A 22,606-nucleotide genomic window follows, 5' to 3' on the forward strand; every position below is an offset into this window, starting at 1 on the left:
TGTCCAATAAAGGTCTAAGTATATCGAGGACTCCTAGTCCTTTTCTGGTGAAAATGTACAGGAAAACCCTGAATACGAATGTTCTCTTACGGGAAACCGAACACGTTACGTGGTCGATGAAAGGTTTCCACGTACTACTCAGAAAAGAGACTAGAATAACTCCTGACATACCTCCAAAAATACCTACTAAAATCACACATGCCGCTAAGGAAATCGGAAACGAATCTACCTAATAGATCTCATAATCTATCTACACAGTCATGTTTGGAACATAATTTAAAACTTTTTACAGTGAAATACCATTTTGTTCCATAGCATGATCCTGTACAACACAGATTATGACCGTAAAGACATCTAGGTCGTTTCCACCTACAATAAAGATCAAATAGAATGGGGAGGAGACACTCCCTTCAGGCGAGCAAGGAACCGGTACGTCCAAAAATGTCCTCTAAGTAATTCCTGAAGTCATTCCATCGTGAAGGGAATAGGTCTGATGACATCTTCCTATAACTCAAGCTCAAGTCACACATAACGTTTGTTCGTAAACTATTCGATTTCTGGCGGGACTGGGTTCGAGGTTAACACTCTCCTGGTCTGACCTCGGTCGGTAAACTTTATTACACGCTGCGGAGGTTGGTACGTCATCCTCGTCGTGACCGAGTCGCACTTCCATTCCTGGGGAAACAATAACGAATACACAGATTTTGAAATCTACGGAGAGTCAGGTTAATGTGATGATGACTCTTTCTCGAAGAACGATAACAAAAACGAGACCTATTTAAGGCTCGGATAAATGAACCATGCTTCCATGATCACATGAGTCTGGTGTGTCGAGATTTCATAGATAATCGATTTTTCCTTAGGTTTGGTTCCGAATATATAACCTATGACGATAATGTTCTTAAACTTAATCTTTAATTCCTATCCTCACCATTGGTCTTAAATCACCGTCTGGTGAACTCAGCGGAACTCGTATAATTTCTACTGAGGTAAGGATATCGACTATAACCATCTAAAAGACAATAATGTGATTTACCTGACAGGCGATCCAGCATTTGATCAATGAATGGAAGAGGATAGTGATCCTTACGAGTGGCCTGGTTAAGGCGTCTGTAGTCAATACAGACTCTCCAGGCATTCTAAACTCTGGTTGCCATGAGCTCTCCGTGCTTATTCTTTACTGTAGTGACTCCAGACTTCTTGGACACCACTTGTACTAGGCTTACCCATTCACTGTCTGAAATGGGGTAGATGATATCTGCCTCCGGTAGTCTGGTCACTTCCTTCTTGACAACCTCTAAGATAGTGGGGTTCAGTCTTCTCTGGGGTTGACGGACAGGTCTTGCTCCCTCTTCTAAAAATATCCTATGCTCACAGACTTGAGGGTTGATGCCTACTATGTCTGCCAAACTCCAACCAATTGCCTTCTTATGCCTCCTCAGCAGACTAAGTAACTATTCTTCCTGTTGATAAGTGAGTTCCCTTGCAATGATAACTGGAAACTTCTGCTCGTCTTCAAGGTAAGCATATTTGAGGTGTGGAGGAAGGGGTTTTAATTCTAACTTCTGATCATGGCCAGGCTCTGGGTTGTCTGGAGCTGGTAACAATGGTAAAACACTGTCATTGTCCTCTGAGAATGTCCCCACACTTGGACCTTGTCCTATGTACTTCTCTTCAAATTCCTCCTGGTGAACTTCAGCCACGGTTTCATCTATGATGTCACACTGGAGGATAGAATAATCCTCCGGAGGATGCTTCATAACTCCATTCAGATTGAAGATTACTCTCGGCCATCTATTTCAAAGGAGTATGTTCCTGAAAAAGCATCTAATTTAAACTTTGAGGTCTTCAGGAATGGTCTTCCGAATAGGATTGATGACGGCTTTCTCTAAGTCATTTTGGCGCATCTCCAGAATATAAAAATCAATGGGAAATGTGAGCCCCTTAATGCCCACTAATACATCTTCAGCAACTCCAGCCACTGTAATAATGCTTTTATCTGCTAACACAAAACGAGCTACCGACCTTTTTAAGGGAGGGAGCCTCAAAATATCATATATAGAAAAAGGCATTATACTCACACATGCTCCTAAATCACACATGCAATCAGAAAATACTACACCATCAATAGTACAATTAACCATACATGGACCTGGGTCACTACACTTTTCAGGTAAACCTCCCATTAAAGCATATATGGAACTACCTAAAGGAATAGTTTCTAATTCATTAATTTTGTCTTTATGTATACATAAATCTTTTAGAAACTTGGCATATTTAGGTACCTGTTGAATAACATCAAAAAGGGGAATAGTTTCCTCAACCTTTTTGAATATTTCTACCATTTTGGGATCAGGTTCCAGCTGCTTCCTGGGCTTCCTTGCAAGTTGTGGAAATGGAATGGGAGTGGTGTCTTCTGCAGTGTCTGCGCCCTTTAGTGCTTCCTCCTGTGGTTGAACTTCTTCTTTTTCAGCCATGTCCTATATGTCCTCTTCCTCTTCAATATCTTCTATTTCCACTACCTCTTCAGCTGAGGCGTGTTCTGGTGGGTTTGGCTCCTCCTGATTCCTCTCCTGTAGTGTGGTTCCGGACCTTAGGGTGATGGCATTAATGCCACCCTTTGGATTGGGTAATGGTTGAGAGGGGATTCCACTGGAGCTCAAAGGCAGGTTATTGGAGTTATTCATTGATCCAATCTGTGAGACAAGAGCTTGCAAAGTAGAGTTCAGACCATTTAGTGTAGCATAAAGGTTATTTTCCATGGTCTGTTGTCTCCAATCAATAGATTGTAGTAAGTCGTCATTAGAAGATGAAGAAGGATAAGTAATTTGAGAGGTCTGCTATTGGGTATTCTGTGGTCCTTGGGATTGCCTCAGGTGAGGTACTCTGTAAGGCTGGTTCTGGTTCTGCTTCCTGTTGTTGTTATTATTCCACCTCTGATTTCCCTGATTGTCTCTGCCTCCTCTGTTGTTGTTGTCCCTCTAATTCTGGTTAGAATTGTCCTGCCATCCATGGCTGTAATTGCCACCTTGATTGTACCCTTGGTTGGGGCGGTCATAGAAGTTATGAGTGGCTGCCACGGTGTTGTCTTCCTGCTGGAGCTGTGGACTTTCATCAGTATAATGGCTATAATCAGCACAGACTTCGCAAACTCTCTGTGGGACTAACTGTTGGCTTTGCTGTGGTGGAGAAGGTTGAGCTTGCTGAACTTGTTGTTGATTCAATTGCATCTGCTTCAGCAAGTTGGTCATTTCACAGATACTCTGAGTTAGAGCAGCAGTCTCTCTGCTAGCGGATACTTCTGCAACGGCTTTTGAACGGCCTTGTTTCTTCCTGTGATTCCGAGTAGATTCAGCTAGGTCGCTGATCAATTGCCATGCCTTATCAGTGGTCTTGTACTTTTTCATAGACCCATTGCTAGCACTTTCCAATGTGGTCTTATCTTGGGGCCTCATGCCCTGTGTGACGTAACCGAACAACACTATCTTGTCAATCATATGGTGGGGGCATTCTTCCAGAAGATTATTGAAGCGCTCCCAGTATTCATAGAGAGTCTCGGATTCGTTCTGAACAATCATGGAAATGTCTTTCCTCAGTTTATCAGTAACTTCAGCTGGAAAGAACTTTTCCAAAAATTCTCTTCTAAGTGTATCCCAGTCGGATACAGTTGCTGAGGGTTGAGTGTAGTACCACTCTCTTGCACCATCACGCCTGACAGTAGAACAGGCTGCTTGGAAATCTCTCAGGTGCTTGATAGGCTCTTGAGCAGGTAAGCCATGAAACTTGGGCATCAAATTGAGCAGTGCAGTCTTTATTTCAAAATCTGTAGCCACCGCTGGGTGATGCGCTTGAAATAGTTGCATTGAAAAATCAGGGGCTCCAGCCTCCTGGATAGTAACTCTCCTAGCTGCTGCCATGTTACCTGCACGTAAATCAACTGAATCAGTAGAACGGGGGCTGGTTTCTTCCTCAAGTGACGTTTCAGATCCACCCTCAGAGAGGACTAACCAACGCCGAGCTTGCCTTATTTGTGAAATAGTTCTTTCAATCTCAGGATCGAATGCTGGCAAGCTTGGATCAGGAAGTGAACGCGTCATCTAACGAAAGAAACAAGCAGCTCATAGTAGCAAGATAAAATAAAATGCAAATAAATAAATTCCAATCAATAACTTAGCACTCTATTGCAAATCCCCGGCAACGGCGCCAAAAATTGACGTGACGGAAATTGGCGAGTCAAGAATTGTTATAAGATATACGTTGCAAGTATAGTTCTTAACCAACCAGAAATCCGCTTATCAATTTAGAAGGGTGTCACAAAAATTAAAATTAAAATACTGGGAGTATGAATCCCAGGTCGTCTCCCAACGAGTTGCAGAAAGGTGTGCTATTTTATTAATCAGATGTTTTCAAAATGGTTTGAATTGAATAACAGGAAATTAAATTAGAGAATTTAAATAAAAGCCTTTACTGGGAGTAGATTAGTTGGAAGCCCTATTCTTGTTGGAGTACTCTCAAGATTAATTGACAATTGAAGGTTGTCCTGTTTAGTTATCCCTTACTAGATAAGGGAAAGTCAAACAAGTTGGAATGCTACTTCTATTCACAAGTTCCAACCCACTCAATTAAAAGGGATTGGTGTCAGTGACTAGAGGGCAATCCAACAATAAACCCAATTACAATTTTTCTTTTTGAGCATTCCAACTCAAGGGTTCCTTTCAATCAACTCCCCATCAAGTTAGGGAACTACTCGCTCATTGTGAATGTAGAATTTATAACATAGGAAAGGGAATTAAAGAAAGACATGATAAATAAAAACAAAGAAATCAATTAAAAATAAAAGTAATTCTTGTATTAATAAATTCTAAAAATAATTCAATAGTAAAATTGAGTAAATTAAAGGATATGAAAGAGTAAGAGCCAAGTAAAGAAAACGAACTAGAATGACGAAGTCTTGATGAGGTAATAACTCTTCTCAATATCCCAATGCAAAAAGCAATAGAAATAAAATCCTAAGAACTATGGATGTGTACAGAGAAAACCTAGAGGAGGAGTAAAACTAGATCTAAAAACTAAAAACTATCTAGAATGAATGTTGTTGTTGGTTTCTGCATGTTTTCTGGCTCTAGTCTGCTTTTCTGGGACGAAAACTAGGTCAAAACAGGGCCCAAAATCGCCCCCAGCGAATTCTGCAGATTATGCAGATTGCACACGTCACGCGATCGCATCATTCATGCGGACGCGTCATTCGGCATTTTTCCCTGCCACGCGTGCGCGTTGTCCACGCCTCCGTGTCACTTGTGCTATTCCAATCCGCGTGATCGCGTGAGCCATGCGGCCGCGTCACTGCGATTTCCTCTCTTTCACGCGGTCGCGTGAGCCATGCGGCCGCGTCACTTCTCGCTGGTCATCTCCTCAATTTCTTGTATTTCTTCCATTTTTGCAAGCTTCCTTATCAATCTCCAACTCATTCATGCCCTATAAAGCCTGAAACACTTAACACACAGATCACGGCATCGAATGGAATAAAGGAGAATTAAAATACATAATTAAAAGTCTCTAGGAAGCAAGTTTTCAATCATGTAATAATTTTAAGAAGGAAATATAAATGCATGCTAATTATATGAATAAGTGGGTTAAAGATCATGATAAAACCACACAATTAAACACATTATAAACCATAAAATAGTGGTTTATCAGACAGCTTTTAAGACACCCATTGGCATGTCTCCATACCAATTGGTGTTTGGAAAGGCTTGTCATCTACCAGTGGTGCTTGAACATAGAGCATTTTGGGCTCCAGAGATGTTAAACTTTGATGATCAAGCTGCTGGGGAAAGAAGATTGTTGCAGCTCAATGAGTTAGATGAATTCAGGTTTCAAGCTTATGAAAATGCTAAGATTTACAAGGAGAAAATAAAGAAATGACATGATCAAAAGCTAGCAACAAGAGAGTTTGTAGAAGGTCAAAAAGTGTTGTTGTATAACTCAAGGCTCAAGTTCTTCCCAGAGAAGCTAAAGTCAAGATGGTCTAGACCCTTCACAATCATCAAGGCTTCTCCTTATGGTCATGTGGAGCTTATAGAGGACAAAACACAGAGGACTTTCACTATCAATCGCCATAGGATTAAGCACTACTCGAGGGACTCATTATTGAATGAGCAAAGAGTGAACTATAACCTCAAATGAAGAGGAAGAATCGTCAAGCTAATGACGTTAAAGAAGTGCTAGTTGGGAGGCACCCCAACACTCATATCATTTCAATTTCATGCTTTCTAGAGTAGCTTATGTTCAGTCACTTAGATTGTTTAATTTTTAGTTTCAATCGTTAGTTAATTAGTTGATAGTGTCCTTGCTTTGAATTTTAAAAGTTTTTCTGGCTTGCTGGAAATGCAACCTTGCGTGCTATCCTATGTGAGGTTGTTTAATTGGGCTGAGAAACTAGCTAAAAAGCTAACTTTGGTGTGGCCACTAACCCACTTAATTTGAGATTACATCAAAACAATTGAGTTAATCTTGGGAGTAAGCCCAAAAAAAATTAAGTTTGGTGTGGCCACCACCATAAGAGATCCATAGGTACAGCCCAATTGATTTATGTTTGAAGGCAATTAGTAAGTTGGTGGGTGCATAAAACAACCACTTTATTGTGTATATATGAAATGGAAGTGGAAGAGTGTGAAGGAATTAAATTTATTCCACTCATAATATACACAATAAAGTCCAATCATGAGACCAATTACTATATGCAACAAATTTAAGTTTGTTGTCCAAAAGACACCCATTAAATGCCTTTTAACTGGAAGAATTTGAAGGAATTTCTGATCACTAATGAGGGTTGTAACTGAATTTTCCAGAAGAAGTGGAGCCTACATGACATTGATCACTCATCAAGTCAAGGAGTCAAAGTGTACTTCACACTTTGGAACTCAAAATTCAGAAGAAAGCTGAACAGTTGGGGTTTGGCACCTCTCCCCACAGTGAGTGCCACTCCCAAGTGTGAAACCTTTAAAACTTTTCACCCAATTCACACCTTCCAGCTTCTTCCCCCCTTCTCTATACAATACACTCACACAACCCTCTTCTTCACACTTCAAACTCCACTAATCTGAAACTCCTACTCTTCCCTCTTTACTTCCTTGTTTTCTTTTCTTTCTTTCTTTCCTTGTTCTTGCTTTCTTGATTGGGACAATCAAGTCCTAAGTTTGGTGTTGGAGCAAACCTTTGATTTGCTTTCCTTCTTTCCTTTCTGTTTCCATCCGTTCATCACTCTTTCAAACCCTTCCATCACAACCAAATGGCACCACCAATAGCCACCACTTCAAAGAAAACAAAAACTAAGGAAGCTGGCTCAGTCTCTGCAAGCTACAATAAGTTCAAATTCCTCTCATCCTTTCACCAAAAATAGTTTTATGGGTGGGTGAGTGAGAGACAAATAATCCCTGAAGTTGGTTTTCAACTAGGGAGGAATAAGCACAGAGAAATCAACAATAGAGACTGGGCACTCCTGTGCAACCCACCAAAGAAGGTGGTGGAAAGCTTGGTGAGGGAATTCTATGCCAATGCTATCCCCTAACCTGGGCAACCATATGATTATCAAAGCTATGTCAGGGGGAAGAGTATTGATTATAGCCCTGCCAACATAGACAAGAGTTGATGGTGAAGCGCACAAGTTCCACCCGGAGCTATGAAGAAAGGGTAAAACAACTTGATCCTTGAAGAAATCCTAAATGAGATTTATGTTCTCAGTGTTCAATGGATCAATGACAAGGATGGAAGGCCAAACCAATTTAGGAGAAGAGACTTGAGCCCCCAAGCTAGAGGGTGGCTAGACTTTGTGAGAAGATCCCTCAGCCCCACCTCCAACACTTCAGAGGTAACATTGGAAAGGGCCGTGTTAATCTACAGCATCATGAAAGGGGAAAACATCAATGTGGGGGAGATGATTGCGAATAATATTCATAGGGTGTTGAAGAGCACCAAGGATAGCACAAGACTTGCACTCCCAAGCATCACTCAAAGGCTTTGTGATGAGGCTGGAGTGGAAAAAGTAATTGATGAAACCTTGGTGGAGCAGGACAACCCAATCACAACCAAAAAGATGAAAAAGGTGGTGGCCAATAACCCACTACAAAGAGCAAGGGAGTAGATGGCTCATGTGCCAAGACCACAAGGGCCACCACAACAAGAAGAAGCTTATGTCCAAGCACCATTCCCACAACTACCAGCACCATATCCAAAATTCCCTAAAGGCTTCAACTGGGAAGAAATACAAGGAAGCATTCACCAGATGCAAGGGGACATCAACCATTTGAGAGAGGATGTGACTCAACTAAGGGAGCAACAAAAATAATGGGACCAAATGCAAGAAAGTATTTAGCAGCTCCAAGGGAGTATGGAGTACATGAAGGAGCAGCAAGGACAATTCCACTGGGGAGAGATGCAAGGTAGCCTCAACAAAATCATGGAGCAGAATCAAGTGCAGCAGATGAACCTTGCTGAGTTTAGGTGATGGGTTGAAAACGAATTCCAACATCTAACTCACCGGCAAGTGGACCGGATCGCATCAAGTAGTAAAACTCACTTAAAGTGAGGTTGATCCCACAGGGATTGATGGATCAAGCAACTTTAGTGGGTGATAAGTTTAGTCAAGCTAACATTGGTGAATTGGATGAAATGTAGCCAACAGAATGTAAATTGCAGGAATCTTAAAGATGCAGAAAGTAGAATTGCAAGTAACTTAAAGAACAAGAAAGTAGAATAGCTGAAACTTAAATTGCAAGAAAAGTAAATGACTGAAACTTAAAGTGCAAGAAACTTAAATTGCTCAATCTAAATTGCTAGGAATCTTAAATTGCTTGAAGAATAAAGGATTTGGGGACTGGGAATTAAAACAGAACTAAAATTGTAAAGTGCAGAGAAGTAAAAGATCAAGTAGATTTGTAGAATAACTAAAGCAGAAATGAAAATTGGCAGAAGAAATAAAAATCAAACGTGAAAACTTGCTTCAGAAACAATTGAGATCATCTCTTTACTTCTTAAATTCAGAAAGCAGAAAAGAAATGGAACTCCAAGATGAAGAACTTAAGAGAATTCTTCAATTAGAGTTCAAAAACCCAGAATTAGAAATTGAAAGTTGCAGAAGAAAGAAAATGAAAACAGAAAACAAGCTCAAATCTAATCTCAATTCTCTAGAATTCAAAAAAGGAAAATTAAAAGATAGCTCTCTACTACTACTGCTCTCTATTGGAGCCACTTCCAATGAATTGAAACAGATGCCTTTTTATAGGCTTAAAATGAAAAATGAAAATGAAATTCTAAACAAACTACAATTAAAATAAATTCCTAAGCTAATTGATCCTTGTGCCTTTGAGTGATGATAATGGGCTTAGCTTGCTTTGGATTTGAGAAAGAGTGGATCTGGATGGCCTTGGTTCAACTGGTGAAGAATTGAATTTAAAATAGAATTTTAATTGAATTTTGGCCCATGGGTGTTGTTCCCAGGGCAAGGCTCGGCTATCACCAAGAGCGCAGCATTGGTGCTGCTTTGGTCATGTCAATTTTGGTGCGGCCCCGATAAAGCTCTTGGCACCAACCGAGCTTTGAAATTTTGCCTTGCTTCCTTGGCCTTGAATAGCGCTCGGTTGGTATGGAGAGCGTAGCTTTCCCCTTTGTCTTTAGTGAACCCCAGCTTCGAACCTTGGTGGGTGTACTTCAGCACAAATTTTATTTGTGAAGCAAACAAGGATAGTGCTTCTCTTGGGTGCAAGTTCCTTGGTTCGAATCTTGCTGGAAGCATTTTGTGCAATTTTTCCTTGGAGAGTTGTAGCGCTCCTTTGCTTTAGAGTGAGGCTCCCTCTTCGAGCCTTGGTGATTTCACTTTGGCTGATTTTTGCTTGTTTTTTGTCCTTAAAGATTCCTTTTGCTCGTGCCTCAATTGCATGCTAAATATGGATTGCCATATATCGTTGGAAAGCTCTGAATGTCAGCTTTCCAACGCAACTAGAAGCACATCAATCGAACATCTGTAGTTCAAGTTATAGCCCTTTGAAGGAGGCATGGTCATGTTGTGAACGCCCAAGTTTAACTTAGCGAAAATTTTGCTTCCAAGCTCACTTTTTTTGTACGGTAAAGCTAGGTTCACGTGGTGAACCGAGCTTTGAGTGCTGATTGCCAATCTCCTTTAATTTGGTCATGGGCCACACTTTTAAAAGCGTGGTCTAAGGCTCCAAAGTGTGCTCCAACTTCAAAGTGTGCCCCAAAGCTCTTTTTTTCTCCTTTTTAGCTTATTTTGTGCTTCTTTGCTTCTTTTTCTTCTAATTTTCTACAAGATTTATAAAATTAAAAGATCAAAGAAATATACCAATTAAGTACAAAAGCATTCAATATTTAAGCACTAATCATCAATTTCTTGTATGAAAAAGCATAGAAAAACATGACATCGTGACATGTCATCACAACACCAAACTTAAACCTTGCTTGTCCCCAAGCAAGAAAAGAATCATGCAATAAAGATTGACAATCCAAGGTAAGAAGAATAGCAACTCAATGTTCATGGTAGGCTAGTTTTCTATGCATGCTACAATCACAAAAGAAATGTAAATGATTGATGCTTCTATCTAGCTCATTTTATGAAATCTTTTCCTTATATTTCTTCCTTGAAACAAGCTTTTGACTTTCTTATTAGCTTCTCCTTTTGGGTGCTTTACCCCATGAGTTGATAACAAAGCTACGACTCTAAATGCTTTGTTTTCAAGTATTACCACTTGATACATAAGCACCACAAGCATTTGAATTAGAGGACTTCAGAGCCTTCAGCTTTCTCATTCTTTCCCTTTTTCTTTCTTGCCTTATTTGCATTTGCTTCTTTTAAGGTTTTCATGATTTCCAAAGATTTCACAAAATGTTCTAGATGAAAACTTCAATTAAATAAAATCCAATGTAATTGAGCAACAATCAATCATACTAGCTTTTCAATACTTGTATGCACATGCTAAACTCTTCTTTAATTCCTTGTTTGTTTATGATCATGATACTTTACTGCTTTTGAATTCACAAAACTCAAGTTGATAGTCATAATGGCATGGCAACATGTTACAAATCAAGATGCAGGCTATGCTTATCCATACCACACATGTAAACAAGGAAGATAAAGACAATCATGCAATTTAAAGTGCTGGAAACAAAGGAGAGGAAAAAGAACTTTACAACCTTGTGATTCATCTTCTTTATTGTTGTCCTTCTCCTCTCATTCTTCCCTTTCCCTTGCCAAACTCAGAATGCTTGCTCATCCTCAAGCAACAATTAGAACGATGGCTATGGGGCTAAGATGGATCATGAATGTCTTACACAATAAAATGTTAGCAGTACATGTGTTGCAAGCAAGCAAAATTTAAGATAAAAATCAAGGCACAAGAGACAGAGACATTGTGATTGTAAACATAAGAGGGTGTGCATGATACATGGCATAAAAGATAAGTGGCACACCAAACTTAGTGTGACACTTTCACTTGGAATTAATGCAAGTATCCGGTAAAGATTGGATGCAAATTTTGTTGCATAGCAAAACCAAACTTAGAATGCAATCATATGTCAATTTATTTAAATTAAAACTAAGCAAATGAAACTATTATTTGTTAACTACAATCTCTTGGTAATGTATTAACAAAAATAGTTAATAAAAGAAAGTATTAAAATAATGAAATGACTAAAACAAAAAGGAAACTAAAATGTTAAACCACAAGTAAGATAAATTTGTAGAGGCATTGTGATTATGCAGACAAGTGGTGCTGCTGGATGACTTGTATAGAAAAATAAGTGGCACTCCAAACTTAGAATCTTAGTGTGACACTTTCATGTAAAATTGATGCAATCATCCAAAGGGATTGAAAACAATTTGTTGCAGGGCAACACCAAACTTAGAATATAACCATGTGCCTATTTATTGAATTTAAACAAAGCAAAGAAAGAAAACAAAGCAAAGAAGAGAAACGTTACCTACTGTTGGCATGTTGTTCTTCACTTTCTTCCTCTTCTTCCAGTTTGTTAAGAGGAATGACCTCAAGGAAGGAGAAGATTCAGCTATTGCCCCTTGTCTTGGTCTTTCCTCAGCAAGCTTTCTTTTGTTAATGGCTTGATTGAGCTTGCTTGCTGGATCAGGGGGAGGATTGTTTGTAGTTGACCTTCTCTTCTTCATGAATATTGTCCTTTGTAGCTTGGTCACAATCCTCTTCTCGGTGCTTTTGTTAATTGCCTTCACTTCCTTGAATTCGAGTCTTGGTGGTTGTGTGATTGTTGGAGTGTTCTCTTCATCAAGAGCTTTTTGAATTGATGGTTCAGTGGGCTCTTCCTTCTTGTAATTTTCTGCTTCAATTGAGTGTGAATTTCCTTGATTGGCTTCCTCCTCTTCTTTTACATGGTCTTCCATTAAGTCCTTTGGGAGTGAAGTTTCATGTTCCTCTATCACCTCAATTAGCTTCTGTGAATATGAAGCCACAGGTTCAAACACCTCCACAACCTCCTTTTCCATTGAACTTTCACTTGACACAGAGGCTTCCTCATCTTGCTTTTCCATTTCCTCCTTCCTTTCATTCAACAATTGGCCTACCTGCACTTCTATGTTTTTGAGGGAGTCCTCTAATCTCTGTGCCTCTTCCTTATGTTGTTCAAACATGGTCTCAAGCTTTGAGAGGCCTTGGTTTATGGAAGTTTGTGTGGGTGGCAAGTTTTGAAAGGGGCTTTCTGTTGAAGCATGGTCAAGTTTAGCACCCAAGAAGGAGTAACTCCCGGCGCTGAACGCCCACAAGAATGCTAAAACTACCCCTTTTCGGCCTTAAACACCCGTTTTAGCACTTCTTAGCTTATTATATTTTCTTTTTGTAATTTTTAATTACAAATAATATCTTTTAGGTTTAATCTTCAAGGTTTTTACTATAAATAAGGGACTTCCTTCTTCCTGAGGGGCACGTTCCCAGGAGGGGGGATTCAGATCTTCTTTACTTTTAGGTTTAATCTTCAAGGTTTTTACTATAAATAAGAGTAACTAAACCTCCTGGTTAAGGTTAGGAGCTCTATTTTTTTCTATGGATTAATATTATTACTTTTTTATTTTAATATATGTTCGATTCCATTCTAAGGTGTGACTCGTTCTTAATACTAATAAAACTGGGTGGAACGGAAGTATGACCCCTTTTTCTACATGAGTTCTTGTGATACTTGGCCAAGGTCACTCGAACTACAGCTTGAGAACACACCTCCTAGACAGATAATCCACAACTCGTTGGGGACATGGGAATATCTGTTCAGTCGAGACTAGGGTGATTAGGGCCTTTGTGGTATAAACTAGAATACTAAACTTCACTCTCTGATTCGAAACAAATAACCTTGTCTGTGGCGTTTTAGTATGATCAGGGGATATTAATTACTAAGGGATTAGGCTTAATCACTTACAGTTTGCCATAGAATGAATCATTCATTATTAAAGTAGTCAGTAAGAGGTATTAATCTGGAAAGATAAACATCTCCGAGACCTTAACTACTTTCATATATTGAATCTACACCAACCTTTTATTGCTTTTCCTATTTAATTGTTTTATGCGTTTTCAAACAACCTCCATCTTTTACTATTTGCCTGACTAAGTCCAACAAGATAGCCATTGCTTGCTCAATCCAACAATCCACGTGGGATCGACCCTCACTCACCTGAGGTATTACTTAGATGACCCGGTGCACTTGCCAGGGATTGTTCGTGATTGAAAACTACCGGTTGTCTTGTTGCTTAGATTAAGTACTTTTATCAGTTTTTGATCATTTATTTCCTTTCGAGTTTCGAATTTTTAGTTTTACTTATTTTACTATATTTTTGAAATTTCTCTTATTAATTCTCCCTTAATTTTTTATTTTAAGTTTGATGTTTCTTAGTAGTTTTTGTTTAATTATTTTTCTTCTTGATTTTTGAATTTGATCTTGTTTGCTTTCTTAAAATTTTTTATCTTTCTTGTTTATCTTTTTCCTTTGATTTTCGATTTTTTGTTATCTTCTTTTTATTTAATTTCAAATTTTAAGTTTGGTGTCTCATAGTATTTCCTTTTTCTTTCTTGATTTTCGAAATTATTCTTGTTTGTTTTCCTTAAATTTTAATTGTTATCCTATGTATCTTTCCCTTATTTTCAAGTTTCTCTGTTTTAGTTATATTATTCTTATTTAATTTTAAAATTTAAGTTTAGTATCCTTTAGTGATTTTCTTTTTGGTTTAATTATTTTTTTTTAATTTTTGAATCTTTATCTTTCTTGATTTTCAATCTTTATCTTATTTATCTTTTCCTTGATTTTCGAAATTTATTTTAGATATTTTTTACTTAATTTCAAATTTTAAGTTTGGAGTTTCTTTAGTTTTTCTTTCTTTCTTTTTGAATTTCAAAAATTTTTAAGACCTTTTCTTTCTAATTTTCAAAAATTTTAAATTAAATCTTCCATCTCTATTTCCAAATCTTTCCTAGTTAATTGTTTACCTTATCTTGTTTTATATTCAATTTTTTTAGTTTGATGTTTCTTTAGTGTTTTCTCTCTCTTTTTGAATTTCAAAAAATTTTAAACCCATTTCTTTCTAATTTTTTTAAATTTTTTTGAAATTTCTAGTTACTTTTTTTTCGAATTAGTATCTAATTTTTTTGTTTATTTTCGAATTTTTATTAAAAAAACTTTTTTTCTAATTTTTGAAACTTTTAAGACTAATTCTCGCATTCTTGTTTCGAATTTTTCTTGTTAATTGGCTAGTTTATTAATTTTTATTTCTTTTGGATATCTCACTCGGGTCTCTCTAGACTTTGACATATAGACTTCCACTTTTCTCTGTCTCTTGTTTGTGTATACAGAAACACTAAAATCACTATGGATCCGAATAAGAGTGCACAACCCAGAAGAACTTTGGGATCTTATACAGCTCCCACTCCTGACTTCTATCGAAGGAGCATTAGTGTGCCTCCTATTAGAGCAAACAATTTTGAGCTCAACCCACAATTGACCATTTCAGTGCAGCAAAACTGTCAGTTTCATAGACATCCTCAGGAAGACCGCAATATATTCATCTCTGACTTCCTACAGATCTATGACACTATACGGACCAATGGAGTAGGTTCTGAAGTCTATAGGTTGATGCTTTTCCCATTTGCTGTGAGAGATCAAGTAAAGGACTGGTTAAATGTCCAACCCAAGGAGAGTTTGAACACTTGGAGTAAGGTAGTCAACAAGAATCTGAATAAGTATTTTCCCTCGAGGAGGTTGACTAAACTATGAAGGGATATTCAGACCTTTAGGCAGGAAGAGAGCGAGCCCCTCTATGATGCCTGAGAGATTATACAAGTCGATGCTCAGGAAATGCCCCATTGAGATGTTCACGGATTGGGTCAAGTTGGATATCTTCTATGACAGACTCTCCGACATAACAAAAATGTCTCTAAATCATTCGGCAGGTGGTTCCATACACATGAAGAAGCCGATGAGCTCATTGAGATGGTGGCTAACAATCAATATTTATACTCATCTGAGAGGATCTTACCAAAAAGTGAAGCTAAAAAGGAATCCACTATAGACACAATTCCAGCCCCGAATAAAGCATTAGCTCAACAGCTAACCCTTCTGACCCAACAGTTACAAAGCATGTAGGAATTCACAAAAAGCCAACAAAATTTTGTGTAGGAGACCCGAGCCTCCCTCAAGAGCCTAGAAACGCAATTGAGCCAGACAACCCAGAGAATTTCTGTGCAGATGAATGAAGAATGCCAGACATTTTAATTGAGGAGTGGCAAGATCTTGGATACTCAACCTCAGAGCAATGAAGCACGTGATGAAAAAGAAACACCAGAGAGTGAAATTGCATCAACCCAGGACACCACCAAGGAAGTAGAACACCCAAGAGGGGGAAAAGTTAAAGTAGAACACCCAGAAGGGGGCAGAGTGGTTGTTAGACGCCCAGAGAGGGGGAAAATAGACATCAATTCAAAAGATGTTTGCCCTAAGCACCCAGACAATCCTTTTCCAGCCACTCTGGACACTCATCCTGCATTACCCAAGGCCCCAGAGTACAAAGCTAAATTTTCATATCCTCAGCAACTTCAGAGACCCCTCACTCTTCCTAGTGACAGAATGCCTACCCCAAGAAAAGAGTGCAAGGCCATAGTTGCTAAAGGATTAAAGCAAACAAAAACATCAGAAGAGGCTGAGAGCATTAAAGTACACCCTCAGAAGCTAAATTCATTTATTTCTTGTACAATATCCCTCTTGTTGAGTTGTTGGAGGAGGTGCCTCCCTATAGGGCCTTCGTAAAAAGCCTACTGCTCTCTAGGAAGAAGACCTTGACAGGAGATGGAATTGTGGTCTTTACCAAGGAGGGCAAGTCTAAGGAGGTGTATGTTGCTGAGGAATTAGAGGAAGAAAAGGCTCAAAAAGAGATTGAAAGGACATTGCTACACACCCCATTGATGGCATAGGAGTCTGAAGTACCACACCCTTAGAAGCCCCAAATGGAGACCAAGGATGAGAACCATTCACAGTTCTAGGAAGTCTCTACAAAGCTGTAAATCAATATTCTTTTTGCTGAGGCTTTGGAGCAAAGGCCTCTCTCTGCTGCACGCGTGAAGAGCTTACCCCTTGAAAAAGAAGAAGAGTTAAAAGTGCAAGAGCAAGAAACAGAGGCCCCTGTACCAAGTGAAACCCCAATGAAGAAGGAGGTTGTAAGGGAGCAAAATAATTATGGGAATTTACACTCCAATGAAGCAGAGAATGGCATAGAGGGTGAGTTCTTTGAACCACCAAGTCAAGAAGTTCTTGATGGAGGGTACACTCCACCCATCACACAACACCCAAGTCCTGAATTCATGGTGGTGAAGATAATCAAGGAAAGCACTGGAAAGGGGATTGTAACCAAGGAACAGAAGATAATATCCATGAAAAAGAGACGGTCAGCCATAAACAATCTAATCCCTACCCTAACAAGCAAGGAGAATCAACCTGATAACAATACCAGAAAGCTTGTTAGGAGGAATTCACATCCAAGGGCACTAATCTTCTCCTCTTCTCCTATGGAGTCATTTCTTTTAACCAACTGGAAGAAGAGGAAAAAAATTCAACAATTAAGTGTCAAGCTAATGACATTAAAGAAGTGTAAACCCCGCAAAATTAGCGAATAATTAGTTAATGAATTAAATTTTAATAAAAGAAATTTAAAATGTGAATATTATATTAAAATAGGATAGAGCTCATTAAAACAAGAATTTTGACACAAATTTTAAAGAATTTGGCCGAAGATTGGGCTGAACGGGCAGAACCGGTTGAACTGGGCCCAAGTTCAACAAGCCAGCCCATTCATCAAAAGAAGAGAACACTCTTCTTCTTCCCCATTTAGCACAATGCTGAAACAGCCAAGGAGGAGAGAAGAAAAGAATTCAAACCCTAACCTCCACTTTTAACTACCATATCTTGCTAATTCGAGCTCCGATCGCCGCACCGTTTGCAGCCACGCGTCCACCGCGTCGAGCTCTACAAACCTATTGGAACAATTTTATAGGTAAGCCATAATCTCACCTCAGTTTCTCTACCCCCTTTGATTTTCAAAAATTGTAAGCCTTTTATGTTGAGATTTTGTCAATTTTGGTATTCTAGGTTCGATTTAGCTTGCGGAGCTTATCGAGCTTGGGTTGTTTTGTCCGTGTGTACGGTAAGGATCCTCAACCCTAGCTAAATTTTTGAATTAGTGTATGAGTATTGAATTTTATATATGGATATGTGAATTTAGGTGTATATACATATATTAGAGTTTGATTTTGAACATGGAAAGGCTTGGTAGAGGATTAGTATCGATGCTTTGGAGATTTTTGGACCTTGGAGCTATGTTTTGGCTTAGTGGGTTGCCTTGGATAATACGTGAAAATCGACCAAAGTATGGTTTATGTTTCACGTATTTAATATATAATATTCTGTGAAAACTTAGGCTAAAAGACCTTAGGTTAGGTTGGAATGATTAAGCATGTTGAATGTTTAGTGCTTGTGTTAATGATTGATGTGTGGAGATTTTAGTGTTAGTTTGGTATGTTGTTGTGTTGATGGATATAGATATGGTAAATTGAATTGAGGTTGGGATTTAATGGAAATTGAGGTTTGAGGTTTTGTGAAATTTGGTTTTTGGCCGAACTTCGGCAAGCCATGACATGGCTTCCGGACCTCCAAATGATTTCAAACTTATTTTGTATAAAAATTGGATCCATGAAGTTTATACCGTTTAAAGAATGGATGAAAAATGTTTTAAAACAAAAAAGTTATGCGCATCAGAAGTTTGAGGTTTTAAATTGAAATTCTGCAGATTCCAGAATTAGCCAGATTCTTAGCTAAAAAGCCTTGCATGCGTATGCATACACCCCCATACGTATTGATTACATTCTGTTTGGTACCTATGCGTACGCATACCTGTGCATGCGTACACATAGCAAAAAAAAACGGGGTTTTGTGCACGCATACAGGAGCCATACGCATACATGCAATTATGTCCAGTGTACATGCATACGCAGACAGGTGCACGCGTACGCGTCTTGGCCAAAAAAAGAGACCTGTGCGTACGCATACCCCTGTTTTCAGAAAATTATTATTTTGTGTTTTCAAAGGTAATTTGACCTCCTAAACCTCTATTCTCATCCCTTTGTCCCTAGAACTTATTAGTAAGCCTGATAATAGGAGGAAGTTAGGAAATGGTGATAACTTGGAGATGAAGAAAGACTTTTAAGAAGTAATGGGTGGTTGGAGAAGATGGTGCTTGATTAATAAGGATGATGAAAATGGCATATAAGGCAATTAAGAGAATAAAGTAACGTTGAGAAAGATGTGATGAGCTATGAATTATTATTGAGAAATGATTGAATATTTTGAGCTTGGGGTGTGGTCTCCCCCATGTCAGCTTGGGGTGTTGTCTCCCCATGTCAATCGAGATTCGTCCCACAGATAATATTGAGCTTGGGGTGTTGTCTTCCCATGTCAGCTTGGGATCCTTCCCATGGTTATCATTAAGCTTGGGGTGTTAACTTCCCCATATCAGCTTGGAATTCTTTCCATGGTTAATTTCATACGGTTATCTACTAGGACATGTCAGGCTGGCTACATAACTGACAGTTGATATCAACAGCCATAGGACAGGCATACATCATGTGCATATTGTATGATTTGCTTGCTTGTGAATTATATGGGATTGCCTACGTGATTATAATATGATATTTGTTATATTTGCTATTTGCATTATTTGTGAACTACTTGTGTTTGCCTTATTTTGCTTCTTTGTATGTGCAACTCATAGGAGACGGAGGAACAGAGGAAAGGTGAAAAAGATTAGTGTGCAGGTTAAGTTTGGTTAGGTTAAGAACCTTTAGACAACCACCTATTTATGGCTTCTGGTTTTAGTTCCTTAAGCTTTTATATCTGAGTGTCGGCATTCTAGGATTGCCTCTGGCATTTCCAGGACCTTATATCTTATATGCGTAGCACCATTACCATGCTGAGAACCTCTGGTTCTCACCCCATAATATGTTGTTATTTTTCAGATGCAGATCAAGAGGCTTCCCATAGGTGTCTAGACTCTTGTAGCAGAGCAATTTTCTGGGTGTTATTTTGATGTACAGTTTATGTTTATATATGTACTTAACTCTCTGAACAGCTACTTTATTTTGTACCTCTTAGAGGTTTATGGAAAATTAGGGTTTATCTTTATATTTTGGATTTTGGGGTATGTATATATGTATGTAAATACTCTCCGGCCAGCCTTAGCTTCACAGGCTGAGTTAGGAGCTTGTTATTTTGTATCCTTCACCCTCTGCTCTTACTTTCTATATATTTAGGTTTATGAACCTTAGTTTTCTTCGTACGCAAGTTTATCGTTTATGTGAGCATTACAATTTTTGTTTCAAACTTTTCTTCACAAGCTCCTCGATATGAATTCCTTTCAATTATTATTATTATTATTATTATTATTATTATTATTATTATTATTATTATTACTATTATTACTATTATTATTATACATTTTTACTTAGAGGTCGTAATACCTTACCACCTTAGCTTTATGACTTAAGCATAAGACTCTGTGTAGTAGGGTGTTACAAGAAGCGCTTGTTGGGAGGCAACCCAACTATAAGTATCCCTTAGTTTAATTCTGTTTTGATTTTAGTTTTCTTTAATTTGAGTTTCCTTTAGTAAATTTTTATTTGTCATTGATTTTCATAGTTTTCCTAACTTTTCTAATGTTTTTGATCATGCACAGTATTTAGAACAGGGACAGGAGGACTCAGAAGGAAGAACAGAGCGTCCTGGAGCAGGAAGGCTTTGGTGCTAAACACCAGGTTGGGCATTTAGCACCAACAAGGAGGCCAACAGTCCTGGTGTTTAACGCCAAAAAAAAAAGGGACCAAGCTTTCTTTTCTTGGGGACAAGCAAACCTTTTAAGTTTGGTGTTGCAGAGTGAGCTCAGGGTTTATATTATCATCAGTGGCACCAAAGGATGGTGAATCATCTTCATGGAAGATTAGCAGCCACCATAACTGAGGTGGTTAAGTTTCATTATCCCTTTCTTTATCTTAATTTTTGTTTCTATTCTAGCTTTGGCATGATCACTATTAGGATTTCCTTTGCTTCCTAGTTTAGTAGCTAATTTCGAAAATTTCCAATTCTTCTTTTTAAGATGTCTCATGTATTTCCCATTAAACTTAAATAAAAATTTCAAAAGGGAGAGTAATAATAAGATGCATGAGCTCTTGAGTTATATTATAAGTTGTTCTATTTGCCTTAAAGTGGTGGCCCTGTCTTTATTCTCTGAATATATGGATTAACTGTGCATACTTGATATTAGGGTTGGACATATTAGCTCTTGAGGAACATGAATTTAAAAAAGTATTATTGATTCTCTAAAATATTAAAAAGATTGATTCTTAAAGAAAAACAAACAGCAAAAAAAATAAAAAGAAAAATCAAAAGAAAAAGGTCCAAGGCTTTGAGCATCAATGGTCAGGAGGGTCAAAATTAATCTAAAAAACTCAAAAGAGTTGTTCTACCTAACTATATTCTTGTGGTGTGAAAGTGTCAAGTAATCTTTGAGACTGAGCACTTAAAGTCGTGACCCAATGCTGTTACAGAGTACGCCTATGGTTCTGAGCACCACTATCTGGGAAGAAAAACAAAGCAAAGTCGAATCCAAAGGGTTCCCCCAGTTAAGTGCTTGTGGTGTTTATTTATCAAGTCAAGCTTGAAAACAAGACACTTAGAGTCACAGCTAGGCTCAAAGATGCAAAGCACCAAAAGAAAATAAAGTTGTGTTCAAGAATCAACAAGAACTTAAAGAATAAAATCAATAATATCATCTGGATCCTAGTTCTAAGGGATGCCAATATTTCTAAGCTTCAAAGGAAAAGTGAGATGCCAAGGCTATTCAAAAATAGAGTGTTAATAGCCCCATTCAGTAATTAGACATGAGCTTCATTGACAACTCTAATCTTATGTATTTTTCTCTTCCATTTGGTCCTATCTTGACTTTGCTTGCTTGAGAACAAGCAACAGTTTAAGTTTGGTGTTGTGATGCGTGAGCATCTTATACCCTTTTTCTAGCTGTTTTTACATTATTTTTAGTTAGATTTCATTAAGTTCTATTATGTTTTAGTGCAAAATTCACTTTTAGATGCTACTTTGAGTTTTTGTGGTATTTTTATGATTTTAGGTGAACTTCGGGCAAATTTGGCAAAGTCTTGTGCAAAGACAAAGAAAGGATAGCAGATGCTATCAACCGTGACCTCCTTGCATTCCAAGAAGCATAACTTGAGATAGAGAGGTCCAATTAACGCAGTCTCAAGGCGTTAGAAAGCTAACTTTCATAGCTTTCCAACAATATATAATAGTCTATGCTTTTCCTCTGGAATCACTACCAAATCTGGCGCTAAACACCGGGCCTGGCGTTTAGCGCCCAAGAAGGAGTAACTCCCGGTGCTCAACGCCAACAAGAATGCCAGAACTACCCCTTTTCGGTGTTGAACGCCCATTTTATCACTGAACGCCAGTAGAGGCCAGAATCAGCATAGTTACACTCCCGTTTGGGCGTTTAACGCCCATTATTAAAGTAAAACGCCCTCAGTAGCCCAAATCACTCCTCTTTGGGCCTCTCAAGTGGATTTAGCACTTATTAAGCTTATTTTATTTTCTTTTTATAATTTTTAGTTACAAACAATATCTTTTAGGTTTAATCTTAGAGGTTTTTACTATAAATATGGGACTTCCTTCCTCCTTAGGGGCACGTCCCCAGGAAGGGGGATTCGGATCTTCTTTACTTTTAGAACTATTTTCTCTGTAAGTTATGAGGAACTAAACCTCCTGGTTAAGGTTAGGAGCTCTATTTATTTCTATGGATTAATATTATTACTTTTCTATTTTAAAATATCCACTCATCACCTACGACCTGTAACTGATATCAGATGATAAGAAATTAGTTGAGGGGTTAGGGGTTTTAATACAATAGATAAGGATTATTCAGTAAAGCACACACCCCAAGAGACATAGCGGAAACATAAAAGATAGATAAAGGTTTTCCTACTAG

This window comes from Arachis ipaensis, chromosome B08, assembly GCF_000816755.2.
Source record: "Arachis ipaensis cultivar K30076 chromosome B08, Araip1.1, whole genome shotgun sequence".
NCBI classification, from domain to species: domain Eukaryota; kingdom Viridiplantae; phylum Streptophyta; class Magnoliopsida; order Fabales; family Fabaceae; genus Arachis; species Arachis ipaensis.